At 41.9% G+C, this 17,612-nt stretch overlaps 1 protein-coding gene across 1 annotated transcript in view; it reads left to right on the forward strand.

The window, feature by feature from the left end:
• The first annotated feature begins 450 nt into the window (after positions 1 to 450).
• The window catches only part of LOC120572324 (astrocytic phosphoprotein PEA-15), a 44,947-nt gene continuing 27,785 nt past the window's right edge, over positions 451 to 17,612 (forward strand). Inside the window, exon 1 of the mRNA XM_039821595.1 lies at positions 451 to 814. The gene's annotated coding sequence lies outside the window, so the exon portion shown is untranslated. The remainder of the gene's footprint in view (positions 815 to 17,612) is intronic.

Raw genomic sequence — 17,612 nt, forward strand, 5'->3', positions numbered from 1 at the left:
CCCCTCCCCTAGGTTTATATTGCACAGCTTGTATAATTCCCGAACACATTTGCAACTAACCGAATTACCAAAAACTAGGTGACATGCTGTAAACCTCTGGCCTTTTGGGCCCCTTGGATTCATGGGCCCCGGGACAGTTATCCTCCACTCAGTTTGGATTGGGTGTGACTGTCCTCGGGTACCTTTTTAAAATCAATTTGAAAATAAATATATGCATATGGACCTTTTCTGGGACCATTGATGTCATCCACATAAAGCTATTGAAATTTGGATCTCAATTTCCCCCAACATTTTAATTCACCTATTTACTCATTCACTCATTGAGTGGTTTATTGAGAGAGTGAACCGTTGTTTGCAATAGACGATCTCTGGACGACTCAGACAGCGTGCTAACAGAGAGAGAGAGAGAGAGAGAGAGAGAGAGAGAGAGAGAGAAAAGGCGTTTCCACGTTTCAGCAGCCGGTGACTGAGCAGCGGACAGAGAAGCAGACGGCCACAGAGCGGAATCACGGTCATCCTGAACATTTCTGTTTTTATTATCTACAAAAACTGACTGACAGTTCATCTCACCCGTGTCCCCTCCACGGCCGCGTTTCCCCACGCTAATGAAACCGACTCAAATCCATCACAGAACGACTTGAAACCGCAAAAGTGAACCGAGATTGGCCGGGTGGACTTTTTTTTCTCTTTCCATTCCTGCAGCACGTCTGTCCCGTCTCATTCCCACAGAGCTGCTTTCTGTGAGATCCAGAGGAGATTATCTTCCCGCATCTCTCTCCCTGTCTGTAGCTGACTCATATCTGCTGCTCTCGGGGTGAGTAGGATCGCTTTTCTGCATTTCTCACTGTTCTCTTTTTGTGGTCTTTTTTATTTATTTTTATTTTTTAAGTCTAAACGTCCCGGGTGTTGTTCATTAGTTGGGCCGGGTTGGGAGTCACCCCTCCGTCACCCTCCTCTATTCATCATGGATATGGATAATTTCTCTCCTCACAAACCGTTACGTGATAGCTGTGTGAGAGACTCGCCTACTTCAAAGGCTGCCTGTAAAATGTAGTTTTCCGGCGTGTTGTTGGCATCAAAAACGTAGATTTAACAGAGAGGGGGGAGTTGAAGAAATTGGGCGTTCGTGGCCTTTATGGATATAGAAATCTCCAAAAGATTTGACCAAAATAGCAGAAAAATCACCCAAAAAATAAAATTCATATATTTGAAAATGTAAATGCTATCTGTAAAGTGCTGGGAAGTAACAAGCCATGAGCAATGCCTTGTTGACTTGACACAACTCCGTCATGAACTTGACTGTTGAGTGGCAAGTTGGTGATTTTTCCCATTCACAAGAGGGCATTTAACACACCATTAATTAAACTAATTGGATTGGGTTTAGTGTCGCTGGAGGCATTCAGTATCCAATGTCCTTTTCGTTACTTCCCAGCCAAATATGCCCATAGCACTCCCATTGAAACTTGATTTCCTGTTTGTTCTCATAAGTTACATTATTTATTAGCCTATATGAGACTCCTTACATTGTGCTGTTTTCTACAGGGTCATATCTGGATTTGTAAGAATAACTGCAGACAGATTATCAGGAATGTTCTGCCTCTAAAAACCACAAATAGGACCACAAATAGGAAAGCGGCAATGTGTGTGTGTGTGTGTGTGTGTGTGTGTGTGTGTGTGTGGAAGGGGTGGGTCTTTTATGAATGGATGTCTGGCCTGCCAACACGATGTGCGGGTATGTGTGCTTTGAGGGGAGGGGTGACAATAGCTGGTTTATATTACCTAATAACCCTGTATTTTCTGTGTTTTATTCCCCTGATTGTGTCATAAAAGTATTCCTATAATATTCTTTTTTTGGGGGGGCCTACAATGTTTTTTGCCTGGTATGTAAAGTTAAGACATTCAGTTAAAGGTGGAAAGACGTTTAATACCTTTTTGTTTTGCCATAAAAAGATGTCATTCCTTAGGAACTCATATTAGCGTGGCAGCGGTAAATATGAAGCCGTGAAAGCCATTGTGATTTGGATACTTTCACATGTTTTAGTGTATTTTGCAATGCAGATGCTCTGTTTTGTCTCTGTTTTTGTATTATTATGATGATTATTTTCTTGCTTGGTCCAAAAATCTTGTCTAAAATGTCAAAATCGTCACAATGTTACAGAGCCCAGGTTACGTCATCAGCTTGCTTGTTTGGTGTGACCAACAGAGACATTACCAAAAAACAAAGATAAATAGGTACATTTGCACAACAATGGCAAACGATTCATGAGTTGTCAGAACAATTGCTTGATTCATTTTCTAATTGTTTCAACGTCCCTTCTCTTGCATCCTGACCCCGAGTGACACACACATACTCTACATACATCTACGTACAGATGCACACAGTGACTTCAGAGTGTGCGACACTTGTACAGCATGACAGCTGTCCGTTCATTTCCTGTGAGGCTGCATTCCAGTCATATTATCCCTCCACAGTGTGCACGTTTTACAAGCTGTTAAACAATCCCAGTATAGCAGAATAGAGTCAACTTTATTTTATTGAAACAGTAACTGCTGTCGTAAATTCTAGTCAAGTTTTGAGTCTTTCATATAGTGCTAGCGACAGTAAAGCATCCCTGTAATCCTTTTTTGTGTGTGGGTAGTTTTGCAGGTTTATGAGGACATCTTTGAAAAGTGGGGATTTCCTCAAAGTGGCTTTATGAGGGTTTTAAGGACATTAGATTTAGTTGTAGGTCAATATAATCAATAATGTAGTTGTGTTGGTTAGGAGCTAGGGTCCTCACACCTGTGCGTGCGTGCGTGCGTGCGTGCGTGCGTGCGTGCGTGCGTGCGTGTGTGTGTGTATGTGTGTGCGCGCCTTGACTCAGCTTTTTGGGAGCCTGTCTCCTCTCTGATATCGATCTGTCTTCTCGGACAGAGAAAAACAAAACTGGGCAGCGCAGCAGAAATGTGCTTCCTCTCTCGGGTTCACTTCCTCTCTGTGCGCGTCGGTGGTGTCGGTTGTCTCCCCGCCGCCGCCAGGGGAATGTTTGTGGTTGACTGTTTACAGGAACTGAGTCAAACACAGTTTTTGGGAAGATCAGCGTTAAACTGGTGTAACTTGAAGCAATGAAAACAGAAGAAAAACATGTCAGTTTTGTTTGGTTTTTTTTTACGCCTCCCTTGTTAGCAAGCTGTTTATTATCACACATTCCAGACAACTGACAATAGAATAAAATCGACTTCACCATAACCGTAAGAAACCGTTTTCAGCCTAACATGTTCTTTTTAATAATCAAAGGAAGAGCATCTCTTCTCCGCAAATTGAAACCCATATATTCACCCAAAATGTGAAAGTGTGGTGTTAAGTATGGTCACTTTTGTAACCACAGGAAATGGAAATGGAAACACAGTTCAGAAGAAACTGGACTCCCCAACATCTGATCTATGTCCTCTCTCATCCTCCTTATTTGGTTTCATTTGGTATGAAACCTCCCAGATTAGCCAGAGTGGGAAACCACAGTATGCAGTGTGTGACTCACTGACATCATCTTGCAAAAGTAGGGCTGGGTAATATGTCAAAAAGTGATTATTTTTTTCCCCCACATAATGAAACAGAACTAAAACATGATTAAAACATATTTTGTAGACCTACATGTACAAACAGTTACAGTTAGAATATTTAAAGTAACACTATGTAACTTCAACCCCTACAGGTTGTCTCATTGGAACTACAGCTGCAGCTAAAAGTTACATAGTGTTGCTTTAAACACCTGCACCACTTGCTTGGCTGACAGCACCATGGATATCTGTGATGGCAATCCATCCAGTAGTCACTAGTCACTAAAGCAAATAAAGTCTCCTCCTGGTGGTGCTAAGATCACTAAAGTCAGTAGGTTCATCCTCTGGAGACCAGGAATGTCTCTACAAACTTTCGTAGCAATCCATCCAGTAGTTGTTAAGAGATTTCAGTATTGACGTCATAGTTTACAAGTAAGCAAATGTTGCCATGCTACAGTATCATCTACAAAAGAACCTTTTTGTGCACACATTGTAATAACTGTATTTTCACAGTGTATACATTTACCACATGTGCACAAACAAAATTTTCAATTAATAAAATTAATTTGATATAGTGCCCAGACCTACATGCATGTTTGAAAGTTCACCTCTTGCTGTATTTTACAGCTGCCAGTGTTCTTTGCGAAGCAATTCAGGCTCAACCATTTTAACATTTTTAAGTTGTTTTAATAACTACATATTGTAAAGAAATGCACAAAATCTAAAAGCAAAGAACATAGTTTTTAAAATAGTTATTCCATTAGCTTGTTGAAAAAATGTGTCAAAACACTTTTAATCCCCAGATGTATTTTGACTGAAAGCTTGTCAAACCTTTATTATGAAGAGAGAGCCAGAGTCACCCCAGAGTCCATTTAGAACCAAGCATGTATAGTTTCTACACCCAATTGTATCAATTTGTGTCTTTAAAGATCTAAAATGATGTCACTAACTTTGGTAATATTCAGTGTTTTTATTTTAAATGTATTTTATTACTGGTAGTATTGAGGATCTCTGAAAAAGCCTTTACATCAACATGAGTCCCAGGCTAACCTCCGCACTGACAGGCCGACATTCGATATTTAATAAAGCCCAGCATCAGGCTGATCTGACAACAATGCACGTCAACACAGCACACTGGGTAACTAAGATCACATCACGCTGAAAACCAACACAAATGTGTGTGGTTTCAAAGTAAGGACTCGGATATCATGAACAACCTGTGTTGTTCAGCCTCGCCGTTACTCAGTAAGGATCACTTCCTGCAGCAGTGGATCCTCTTGACATGTAATAGTGCGTTCCATTTGTACTCGCAACTCAGATTTTCTGAGGTCAAAGTCGGAAACACACCCCCGACCTCAGATTTCCAAGCTCGGAACTCGGGCAACCACTGAGTACCCCGAGCTAAAAATCCAACATGGCTGCTTCGTGCATCAACAGTTGTGAAAGCTGTAGTAACATACAGTTATAGGCAATTCTGTGTTATTTTTGTCTCACTAAATCAGTCGTACTCAGGTTCTTCTGCTTGTTGCATGTCTAGAACATGTGTAGCGGTTTACTCTCAGGAGCCTTTCCCTGTTTCCCAGTTAGAATGTGGCATCTGCTCTAACAGTTTAATCTGTAAATGGATACCAATAACAGACCTGAGGAAGAGTGGGCGGCGCTGTCCATATTCTATCTGTGGACAATGTTGTAACGCTGTTTGTATGCACAAAAAAAACAGCGTAATGCGTTGTTATTAACTAACAATGGCTAACCTGGCTAGAACTAATGAAAACAATGAAAATCCGACTTGTAAATGGAACGCATTCACTCTCGTGTGTGACCAGCTTCGGCTTCCGAGTTCCGAGGTAAATGGAACACACTATCACTGTCAGACTACCCCTGCCTTTTGTTTCCTACTCCTCCCCCCCTTGCTGCGCATTTGTTTACTTTCACCATGAGTGCGCCAAGATCTCAGGCAGCTACGAGTTACACAGAGTCAGTGTCATTACCTGGCGTTACATCACTGCCTGCAATCTGCACCACGGCTGCTCGCTGACACCATCCTCCGCTGCCGCCCACTCTTCCTCAGGTCTGTTATTGGTATCTATTTACAGATTGAACTGTTAGAGCAGATGCCACATTCTAACTGAACAGGGAAAGGCTCCTGAGAGTAAACCGCTACACATGTTCCAGACATGCAACAAGCAGAAGAACCTGAGTTTAGTACGTGCAACAACATTTGCATTGTAATCCTGCAGGAGAGATGCAAAGCTTGAAGTGATGCGGAGAATGATAACATTATGGAATAATCCTCCAGCTACAAATATGTAAATCTTTTTTCTATTAGTGACACTTATTGTATGTTCCTGTTTTTATTGAATTACTGCCAAAACTTCCCATATGATTGAAGGTTAAGTACATAAATCCTTGATGCTTAATCAACTAATTGTCTCAAAGGCTTTTGGTTCCCTCTGACCCCATTGAGCTGGCTGCCACCTAAACTTCAATGATAAGAATCATCAGTCGAGAAGTCCCTGAGCTAAACCTCATTTGTCAGTCAAATCACTGCTCTTTGTAGCTGCGTGATTGGTGATTGTACACAGCCAGTATTACAGCATGGCAGGTTATGAAAATGCAACACAGTGAAAAGTTGAGTATTTGTCCCAAGCATGAAACTTGGAGCTTGCTTGGAAAATTCAGTTTCAACTGTATATCAGGTGGTACATTTTGCCGGATGACAGTCTTTTCGGCCGGATGTCCGTTCTCTTTCGCTTTCTTTGTATTGGAATTTTAAACTCCGTTGGATTCATGACTATGGTTAACCGCTCCTCAGATCTCTGCAGGGTAAATCCAGACAGCTAGCTAGACTATCTGTCTGCAAAACAGGAAGTAATGCCTTAAAGGGGAAGTCCAAATTTCCAGTTACATCACCAGTTATGCTGTAATCAGCTGTTATTCCCTGTCAGATTTCTTATATTCTCTATCCAATACAGGTGGTCCTATTAGGTGTGTTTTCATATCCAAAACCACTCTCCTACATTATATGAATATGTACCATTTCATTTGCAGGTTACTGTATTTGGCAAGATGATTATTCTGATGATTACTTGGTATGTAGCATCAAAAACCATGTATGTTATTTGAAAGAGGAAATGAGCAGCTAGTCACAACTTATTAGGCTTTTAATCGGAATGAGTGATTTACCTTATTACAGTGTTTTGTAGCATGTGCAATGATTTATTTTAAATTCCCCAATGCCGCAGAGGTTAAGCCTTTCTCTTTCAGGCTGCAGCCCCATGGATGGACACACAAACAAAAAACAAACACAGATATAATCCCTCCAGCAACTGCTTGGTTGCGTGGTCGGTCGGTTGCTATGTTGCAAGTGACGCCTGTACCAGCAAAAAGCTACTTAAAAAAAATAAAAAAAATACTTGCTTCCACTGTTGATGCATTTTATCTGCTCTGTGTTGTAATTGAATTCATGCAAATATATCCTGCAGCAGAGATTTCAATTTAGGGCATCACAATTAATCGCAATTTTATTGAAAGCGCAATATGGACTATAATAATATCAGACTAACAGACTAAATGATCCTTGCAAAAAGGATGATCATTTAAATTTTTTTTTCATTGTAATATTTTTAACTGAAAATGAGAATAATGATACAGAAAAGATCATTCCCTCATATCTTAAATCGCATCATAATCACAATATCAGTCAAAATAATCACAATTAGATATTTACCTGATATTGTGTAGCCCTATTTCAAATGTCCTATTTTGGGGTGGAGCAGCAACACACCAAGTTGTGTGGATGTAGGTACAACTTTAACGTGGTTTTGTGCAAAACTGGAGTAATTCTGTTGATTTTATGAAAAGAGGGAGGAACAGAGGGGTGTTGCCTGCTTTAACACACAGCTGTGGAAGTGTTTCATAAGCCCAATGATAATGGATGAAGTGATCCACACACACATGCAGTACACCTAAGCCTACACAGACGGACAGATCCACACAAACCGCAACAGTGCAGATGGCGCACACATGCGAAAACACGTGGATGTGAATACACGCTATCTTTCTCTCTGTTTTACATGCACACACACACATACATACACACTTTGAGCCAGGCCATTCCCCTTCGCTCGTGTGCATAATCTACTCTGCCACTCGCCTCCAAAATGAAACGGCTCAGTGGGTCTGATTGGATTTGATAAGGGTTGATTCGATTGGAGCAGGAGGGCAGGGGGGTGGATACAGTTCTGCTGTGTGTGTGTGTGTGTGTGTGTGTGTGTGTGTGTGTGTGTGTGTGTGTGTGTGTGTGTGTGTGTGTGTGTGTGTGTGTGTGTGTGTGTGTGTGTGTGTGTGTGTGTGTGTGTGTGTGTGTGTGTGTGTGTGTGTGTGTGTCACGATATACCATCAAGGGTCACCTCAAAGTGTAGACTCTGTTTCTGTCTGCCTGTCTCTCTTGCTCACATCAGTTTTTAATCATCAAATTGACTGTGAAAAAGTCCCAGCATCCAACAGTTTTTCAACCAGTGTGTACATTAGCGTAAACATGATCGCACCAAACTCTCCACCACTTCCTGTGTTGAGAAGGAAACATCACAAGACCGTAAGTAATGTAATCAGCTGTTTAGAAAAGGCTGTTGAGTTCCCCTCAGTGCTGATGAATTTCACGTTCTTCTCATCTACACCTGTACAGATCCTCACACTCTTGCGTGCGTACACACACACACAAACAAACAAACAAACAAACAAACAAACAAACAAACAAACAAACAAACAAACAAACAAACACGTACGTGATGGTGAAAATAGTGTCAGCTGTTTAAAAAGTAGTGTAGAGCAGGCTGACATTAACAAGTTACAGTATTGAGTCAAAATCAAACCTGAAGAAAACTTTGATGTTCTAAAAACTTGTTAGGAATTATGTTGTTTCTTTTATTGAGAAAGTTGCTCTGTAACAACCCACACTGATGTCTCAGATTTAGCAATTTTTCCATAAAGGACATTTGGGGAATTATGCTAATTTGATTTCTTGCCGAGAGTTAGATGAGAAGATAGATACCACATATTCATGTGTGAAATGTGAAGCTATGCACAGGAGGTGGTTAGCTTAGCATTAGTCTCGCTTTGCCAGACCCTCCTCCAAAGCGCGCTGGTCTGGCTGCTCCACATAGCATTCAGGGATGGGAGTAAAACGTGCTCTGGTTTAATGGAATTTCTTTAAACCAATCAGAATCGTCATGGGCGGTGCTAAACTCTGCACAAAGCCGCTGCAAAATAGTCGTGCGAGAGAAAACTCAGATTGGACAGATAAGCCTCTTTCCGACCAAGTAGTTACGGGAATGTAGTTATAAGAACAGTCCACTTCTAAACAGTTCTACTAACTACTCTCCCCCAAAACCGTTTTTTCCATTTGCTTTCGCACTGGCCAAGTGGCCATAGGAACTGGTAGGAGGGGTAAGGGAATGACGCAAGCACGGCAACAGTCTTTATAGGGTCATCACTTGACTTTAGCGCCACATACATCAACAAACCATGGAGGAGGCCATCGGAATGTTCGTGCCTTGCCGGGATCCTCATAACGGAGTTCGAACGGTGGCGTTTAAAGACTAGGCTGGAGTACTTAAAGGTCCTATGACATGCTGCTTTTTGGATGCTTTTATATAGGCCTCAGTGGTGCCCTAATACTATATCTGAAGTTTCTTTCCCGAAATTCAGCCTTGGTGCATAATTACAGCCACTAGAGCCAGTCCCACAATGAGCTTTACTTAGTATGTGCCATTTCTGTGTATGTAGCTATGGAGGAAGAGAGAAGGGGGGCAAGGTGGAGGGTGGGGGTGTGGCCTTGACCACCTGCCATGCTTCACTTGTTTTCAAGCCATGATGTCTCTCTCTTTCTCATGGGTGGGCCAAATTCTCTGGGCGGGCAAAGCAGAGAAAGGGGTGGTAACCTTTCCCCTTATGACCTCATAAGGAGCAAGATTCCAGATCGGCCCATCTGAGCTTTCATTTTCTCAAAGGCAGAGCCGGATACCCAGGGCTCGGTTTACACCTATCACCATTTATAGCCAGTGGGGGACCATAGGCAGGCTGGGGGAACACATATTAATGTTAAAAAAAAAAACTCATTAAGAGAACTTTTCATACCATGGGACTTTTAACAGAGAAACACCGAAGACGAAGGCTCCAGTGTAATATGATCCTAATTAAAATGATGGAAGAAGATAGAAGAGCAGAGAGAAACAGGCAAATTAAACGACGGGTAAGTTAACTACTAACTAGCATTAACAATTAGCTGGTTGAATGCGTGATGTTTGTCTCATGAGTTAGCATACGTAGGCGAATTGCAACAGTGAAGAATATGTACTGTTTGTCTATCAGACGTTGCTAGGTCACTAAGGGTTCCTATGCGGAAAAGTGAAAAGACCCTGCCCTGAAGTAGTAGCTGAAAGAGTTACAGGAACTGCGGTCAGAGGAACTTAATAATCCCCAAATTGGTCCAGTCGAGAAAAAAAGGGTTCTAGAAACGTTGTGTTCTAGGAACTGAAAAAATCCCTACGGTCGGAAAGGGACTATAGTCTAGCTAGCTGTCTCAATTTACTAGGGGTGGAATTTACAACGACGTCCGGTTCGGTTCATACCTCTTGGGTTGAAATAGTTAAAAAAAAGAAAAGCAAAATAAAAATGCAGAAGGCAATTTTTTATTTATTGTGCATGTCTCAGGCTGTACCACCTAGTGTCATACAGTCTCTTCCCTGAGCTAGCTGCAACAGCCTGAATTGTGTAAAGTAAGATGTAAACAGTAAAGAATAAGTACCCCACTTCATCTCCAGACTCCATCTGTAACTTGTAAACAAAATAAGAAAATCAGCTATAAAACAAAGTACAGCATCTCTTATTTATGAAAGTGCAAATTACATAGAAGGCGAGACCTTCCCCCACAAAAGATAAAAGAAAGTATTCTTGCTATTAAGTGCGACAGTCATACCTTTGCCAACTGGTCGTTAGTGAAACGGAGGGGGCAGCTGACAACTCGTGCTCCATCAATCACTACGTTTACAAGCAGCCAATAACCCGTTCAAAACCGGAATATTGGCAATAACCCGGTCGCGCACGACCATGTAAACACCGGCAAAAACACGAATATGCTCATATTCCTGTTTTTAAAAACCCGAAAATGATCACTGGGTTACCCCTTTTCTAACCCGAAATTTTGGTCATGTAAACGCGTATCGGCATATCCCCATCAAAAGGAACATTGATTTGTGTTCTGCGCATATTCTATTCGCAAGGAATCTTGGTCTTTTGAGTAGAGGAACTTCTTGTATGCGCCAGAAAACCTGCACGCAGTATACCGGAAGTAAACAAGAAGTAGAGGTAAACATGGCGAGACGCAGCACAGCACCACACTTTTGGAGCGAGGAGGAAACCAATTTCTTTATTAGTGTGGTGAAAACCATGAATATAATGTCTTTTGTTGACGGCAGAAAGTACCGAGATAGTGAGATTTATAAGAAGGTGACCGAAAAGTTACGTGAAGCAGAGTTTGTCCAGACGCTAACCGTGCGTCGCCATTTACATCGGGATATTGCCAATTGATTACATATTCCATGTATACAGGAGTAACACTCTCTGCTCACGCATGTAGACGGGTTATTCCTAATGTTTCAGAAACCCGAATAGTGACCTTAACCCGACCATAACCCGAAAATTGACAGCTTGTAAACGTAGTCACTGTCCATGTTTGGTTGTATATCAAAGGGACTACAGTTTGCCTCATATGTGGATGGGATGGCATGTTGTAACGAGGTTTGAGTACATGCAGCAAATACTTGAAGCCAGGTTCCTCTACGAGTGAATATGGGCGCATTGAGGATGACATTTCAATTCCAATTGCTTCAGTGAGGTTAGGGTGAGATCAGGTGTCCCTAAAGAACCCGCGTGTCTAACAGTAGTTCCGCATTACATTAATTCATTTGCACGTGAGTTTTATTTATGTTATTCTCCTTGTAAATTCATGCACCGAACCGTGACGCATGTACCGTTTCAGTTCAATAAGAATACATGTACTGTTTGACACCTACAATTTACCATGCAGAGATCTGAGGAGCAGTTAACAAAAGTCCTCCTTAATCCACCAAATTTTATAATTCCAACACAAAGAAAGTGGAAGGTTACGGAAAATACATGCATCCGACTGAATTTCCTGCAGCACCGGAGCAATCCCGGAAGTGGAACGCGAAGGCTATAGACTAGCTTAGCATAAAGACTGGAGCAGAGAGAAATCACTAGCCTGGGTCAGAGTTTTTTTCCCAGCTTTTGTATGGAATGGTAATTACTGAGCATTACAGGTGCTAGAAGGTGGCGTTTGTTGCCATTGGACAGAGCATGGCTAGCTGTTTTCCCCGGTTTCCAGTGTTTATGCTAAGCTAATGGTCTCCAGTTGAATGCAATTTGGGGCTCAACAGCAATAAATGCGTGGAATGCATACAAATTACCATGCATTACTTTTCATAGTTATATGTACAAATGAGTCATGAGTACAGCCTGGTATGTTACACACACCTAAATTTTTTGGCCAGTTTTTGTTTCTGTCATGCGACAGTGCCAGTGCCCATCGGGGGGTCTGATGTGTTTGAGCTTCTTCATCTGCTCTTTGGATGATGATGGATATTTGTGTGTGTGTGTGTGTGTTTGTGCGTGTGTGTGTGTGTGTGAGTATGGTGAAGAAACCTGTGGCGTGGGTGGAAAGTACGGGTCTATAACAGTTGCTCTGATGAGCCATGAGTGCTGTGATGAGACGCTTTGTGTTGCTGAGGTGATTCAGAACGGTCGTTTTTTTCGTGGCACCCTGAATGAGACAAAATGTTGTACTTATGTGCTTCATGAAAGACTCTTTGAACATGATTTATGTGAGATTTTAGGAGAATAACAAGCTGTTGAAATACATGTTCTAACTGTTTTCTTTTACAGTCTTTTTCTGGCATTTCCTGATGTTTGTGTGTGTTTTTCCTCTACAAAGCTGTCTCAGCATCCATGTTATCCATCTCAAAAAGGAAATCTGCTTCCTGAACTCGTCAGTTAAAGCCCAGAATGTGTCTTTGCATGCCTTAATGTTACTACCTCCATCCCCTTCTCTAGTGTATGTGTGTTCGTGGTTGTGTGTGTGTGTGTATGTGTGTGAGTGTGTGTGTGTGTGTTCATGTACTGTATGTGTGGTTTAAAAAGCCTCAGGAATCAGGTTAACCTCCCCGCCACAGAGAGAAAAAAATTCACCACGTACACACACACACACACACACACACAAACACACACGTGTACCTTCTCTCCGCTCAAACTGATAAAATGTGATGCAGGCGTCAAACTTGCTCGGTGTATGTTGTTTATGTAACCCTCTGGGGAGCTGTGTACCAACCTAGTGCTTGCGGTTTTGCAGCTAGCACTAATGCACCGTACCGTTACACAAAGGCCCGACTAGAAGCTTTAATGTAATACTTTTTCCACAGAGTTTTTGGAGAGACGAAACCCAAGGTGGGCAGCTAGCAGCCCATAAGCCACATCCCATATGTTTCTTTACTTTGCAGCGCTTAGTATTCAACACTGAACATCTTCTCATTAATGAGTTCAAGTTCCATTTTGCTCAATCCATGTGGGTTATAACTGCTTTAGCCTGCCTGTCTGCTCTTTCAAATCACACGCTTTGTGAGTGAAGTTTGGTTTACTAGGTGAAATCATTAAGGAATGTTCATTGCCTTTTTCAAGAAAACAGAAAGTGTTTTTTCTTTGTGTATATTTGAAATAATTAACAGTAATATGTAACAACCTTAAAACCCCTGCAGCCTTTTAAATGTGAGTACATGTGCAACCTACAACAACTTTCTAAAATCTGATCAAGTTGGTAAAGGATCCTTTCTGTCTGTTATATTTAGTCACTAGAATTTGTTTGTGATTGTAGCATCTTTTTAAAAAAGTGATGGCATATTTTATTTGATTCTACTACTAGGGGGTGTTAAGTCTTTCATTTATTTTATTTTAATTCTGCACATAGTGGATTTAATTTTCTACAGGTATTTTATTTATTGGCAAATGCCATGATGACATTTGTAATAACCCATCAGCTGACCAATCACTTGCCTGATATATTAGCTAGCTCAACTGACATTATATTAAATTGATTAAAAGTGTCAGTAAATCAGTTTCCAGACAGAAATACATTTTTCAGTTCATTGTTCATAGCTGTTTTCCTCCTGCAGTGTACACCATGCAGCTCAGGGTACACAAACTGACTTGCACTGTGCACTCCAATATTAAAACAAAAACCCTTAGTCATCACACCACTGCACTGTTTCTTACATTGTCAACAGTCTCTTGGTTGTGTTGTAGACGTGCTACGGACAGACAAGGAACCATCGAGCAGGAAAGTCAATTTCAGAAATAATGAAAGCACAACCAGAATGAGAACATGAAAAGGAAACATTAAATAGCACTGCCACGTTCCTCTTTTAAAGACCTCGCACAGCATCTAGTCTCACAATAGGTGGACAACAAGGATGTGTAATAGAGCAAATTGATCTTTAATGGGTGTATTACATAAGCAGTAATTGAATCCAAGCAATAATAGTGTTGCATATCCGCCATACTGATAACTACTGTTAAAGGACACAGCTCTTTTGGTTGCTGAGGCAAGTGGTTTGGTAACCATGGAGCTAATTGTCTGGAATGATGATATATTACTACTACATCTCGTCTTCATACTGGGAAAAAGCAGCAATATCCTTGAGGTTGTTCCTCATAATTGTGGATACTTAGACGGCTGCTCTTTATGTAACATTACTTTATACCATGTATCTGAGCGAGAGAGAGGGGATGACATGGGGCGCACAGTCTTCTGGATGAGCTGGAGGTAGCCCTGTGTTTATTTTTTATTAAATAGGGACAATGCACAATACATTTATTGAATTTGTAGCTAAGTCAATTCAGCCTCACAGAGCCGCAAGCATGGCTGTAGAATCTTGTATAACAGAATCAGGTGCAACCCTGCCGTTGGATTCTCGTCAGTTTCACTGGTGCCAACATAAACATAAACTCCCCATAGTCCTGCATTGCCAACAAGAACACTTTGTGTAATGTGAGTTATTACCTCAATAATGTGGATAGGAAATGGAAGGACTGCACATGGGAGTCCTGCAGTGAATTCATCAACTGTTGTGTTATTATAGAAATCCATTATAGAGATGTAATGTGAAGAGGCGATGAAGGCAGGCAGGTCAAGTACGCCAGTTAGATGTCTTAACGTCGCCCCTTTTTGCAGGGTGATTGACTGAGTTTCATTTTCTCTGAATTGCACCCATCTTTTTCCCCTGGTTCTGCCGTGCTTAATCCGCTAATGGGGCGACGGAGAGGACTGAGCAATAGAAAGAGAGACGCAGCGAGCACAAGAGGAGGAGTGGAAGAGAAAGAGAGAGGAGGCAGACAGAGTAGTCTGAAAATTTGAGTCGTGCCTGGAGTCTGAAACCGACTGAACAACTTGTTTAATCTCTAATGGACTGTTTGGGGAATCCAGGCCATCTATATATGTGTGTGTGTGTGTGTGTGTGTGTGTGTGTGTGTGTGTGTGTGTGTGTGTGTGTGTGTGTGTGTTGTGTGTGTGTGTGTGTGTGTGTGTGTGTGTGTGTGTGTGTGTGTGTAGAGGGGTCAATGGCTGCAATATGGACAGCCATTCCCCCCAGTCCCTGACCGTTTGACTCCTCGTCCCGTTAGTGAGAGAGAAGGGGAAGCTGCCATGAAACACTGCCTCTCGTGTGCGTGCGCGTGTGTGTTTTCCCTTCTCCCCCTTCGGCTCGGATGATGGCTATAACTGACGATGACTCAGTCTCGTGCACCCCACCCCTCCTTCCTCTTCCTTTCCCTCATCCTGCTCTCCTTCCTCTCTTTCTTTCACCTCTTTCCTCTCCCTCTCTTTTCTCTCACCTCCTCTTCCTTTATCCCTTATGTCTCCCCCCCTGACCTGCATCGCAGCAGCAGCAGCTCCTGTGTTTCTGGCAATTACTGTATATTAAGGATCAGGGTATAGATGTTCTCTCCGCACACGTCCTTTTATCTTTTTTCCAAAATGCTGACAATCGTAGATTAAGCATAATTCTAAATTCCTCAATTAAAACCGTTTTTGCAGGCTAATGCAAGACTTCAGTGACAAAATAACCCATGCTGCTCTTTTACCAACAGGAGCCTCCAAATTTGAAAGACTACAAAACATTATAATAAAGTTAGTTTGATATATAAGCAATATGAAGGATTTTGCGCTCTGATCAGAGGCCCTGTACCCAACCCCTGTAAAACCTTTTATTTTATTTCTACCTTTACTTTGTGCCCTTCCTTTTTTCTTTTTTTTTTATCAAACCAGGGTTGGAACGGGGTAACTTTGTCCCTTTGTGTGTGTCATGGTGGTGCGAGAAAAACAAGTCCGGGGATCACCAAAGTGAATTTATCGTCTGGAAACCATGAATATCTGTATCACATTTCATGGTAATCCATCCAGTAGTTGCTGAGATATTTTAGTCCGGACAGAGGTGACTTGCATCAGTGAAACAGCTGTAGTGCAGGAAGAAGCTGAATAATAACACAATTTAAACAAGCTAAAAGAACTAATAACTGATTATAAAAATTGAATGTTAACATTGTTAGGACCTCCAGTTCTTCCACGCTGTGCTTCTGATTGTTTAAACCAGCTCTGATGCAGAACCCCTCATCTAAACGGGCCAGAACGGGGCGGAATAACATTATTACTTTTTAGCGACAAATCCTCTCTCCCATTGCGGCTCCTCTGCCTTTCTTGTCGCACAGAGCCTGAAAACACGACAAAAAGGCACTCTCTCTTCCTCCCACTACTCCGCCGCCTTTTACTCTCTGCTCTTGTCGGATGGAGGAGCTGCATGATTACAGCCAACACTCTATATGAAGTGTACTTTATGTAAGGGTGTGTGATGTCAGCGTGTACTGAGACCAGTTTTGTTGTGTTTTTGTGGTGACTGTGCATGAAACTTGAATGTGTTTGCAAGCATGTTTCTGTTTCATGGTTTCGTGAAAACGTACAGTAGATATGTCCAGTGTGTTTGTCCTCCTGTAGATGCAAGTTTCCATGTGGGTTGATAGAGTGTGTGTGTGTGTGTGTGTGTGGGTGTCTGTGTGTGCCTGCAGCTGTGTCTCTTGTCCACTGTGTGAGGCGAGGTTATGGCATCCTGTTCCTTTTCCTCGCTGCCTCTCCTTCTGGAGCCGTGCCAGCCTCAGTGAACTGTGCATTACAGTGGGATACAGCCCCATTATCACTGTGGAGAATGCCGGCATCCGGACATAGGCCTGCTGTGTAACTGTGTGTGTGTGTGTGTGTGTGTGTGTGTGTGTGTGTGTGTGTGTGTGTGTGTGTATGTGTGTATGTGTTCATGTTTGTGTTCAAGTTTGTGTGCAAGTTCGTAGCTATGTGAACTGAATTTCCCTGACATTTTCTTATTTGTTTATTAAGGAATACATTTTTGCTTAATTGCTTTTGTCTGCATAACTGTGTGCGTGCGTATTTATGCTCTTGTATTTCTATATCTGTGAGGACCAAATGTCTTAACATGGATAAAAATGTGACAAAAAAAGTGAGAAGATGTCTGAATTTGGTGGTAGGTTAGTGTGAATTTAAGTTTAGAGTAAACATTGATGTGTTTTGGTGCATATCTTCCTTCCCTCTGTGCAGCTATATCCCATCTCCTCCCTGAGACAGCAGCTGCTGTAAAGGCAGTGATAGGCAGGCCGAACAAACCCCAGAGTCGCAAGCTAACACTGCTGCATATGCTCCACACTAGTAAATATCACAGGCCAACAGTAGGGGAGAGAAACATGTTGTCGTAGAGGAACAATGTTCGCTCGTCGATAACAGCTTGGAAAAGGTGATAATGTGGGTTTGTGCAAGTGTCTGTCAAATACGGACTTAAAACAATCACACCTACAGTGAGACAATATGCAGCGGATGAACTGACGAATGAGTAGCTGGGGGGGAAAAAAATCTGTACGTCTCATTTGGATAAGTTGCTATTTCTGTA

Source organism: Perca fluviatilis, chromosome 14 (genome assembly GCF_010015445.1).
Source record: "Perca fluviatilis chromosome 14, GENO_Pfluv_1.0, whole genome shotgun sequence".
NCBI classification, from domain to species: Eukaryota; Metazoa; Chordata; class Actinopteri; order Perciformes; family Percidae; genus Perca; species Perca fluviatilis.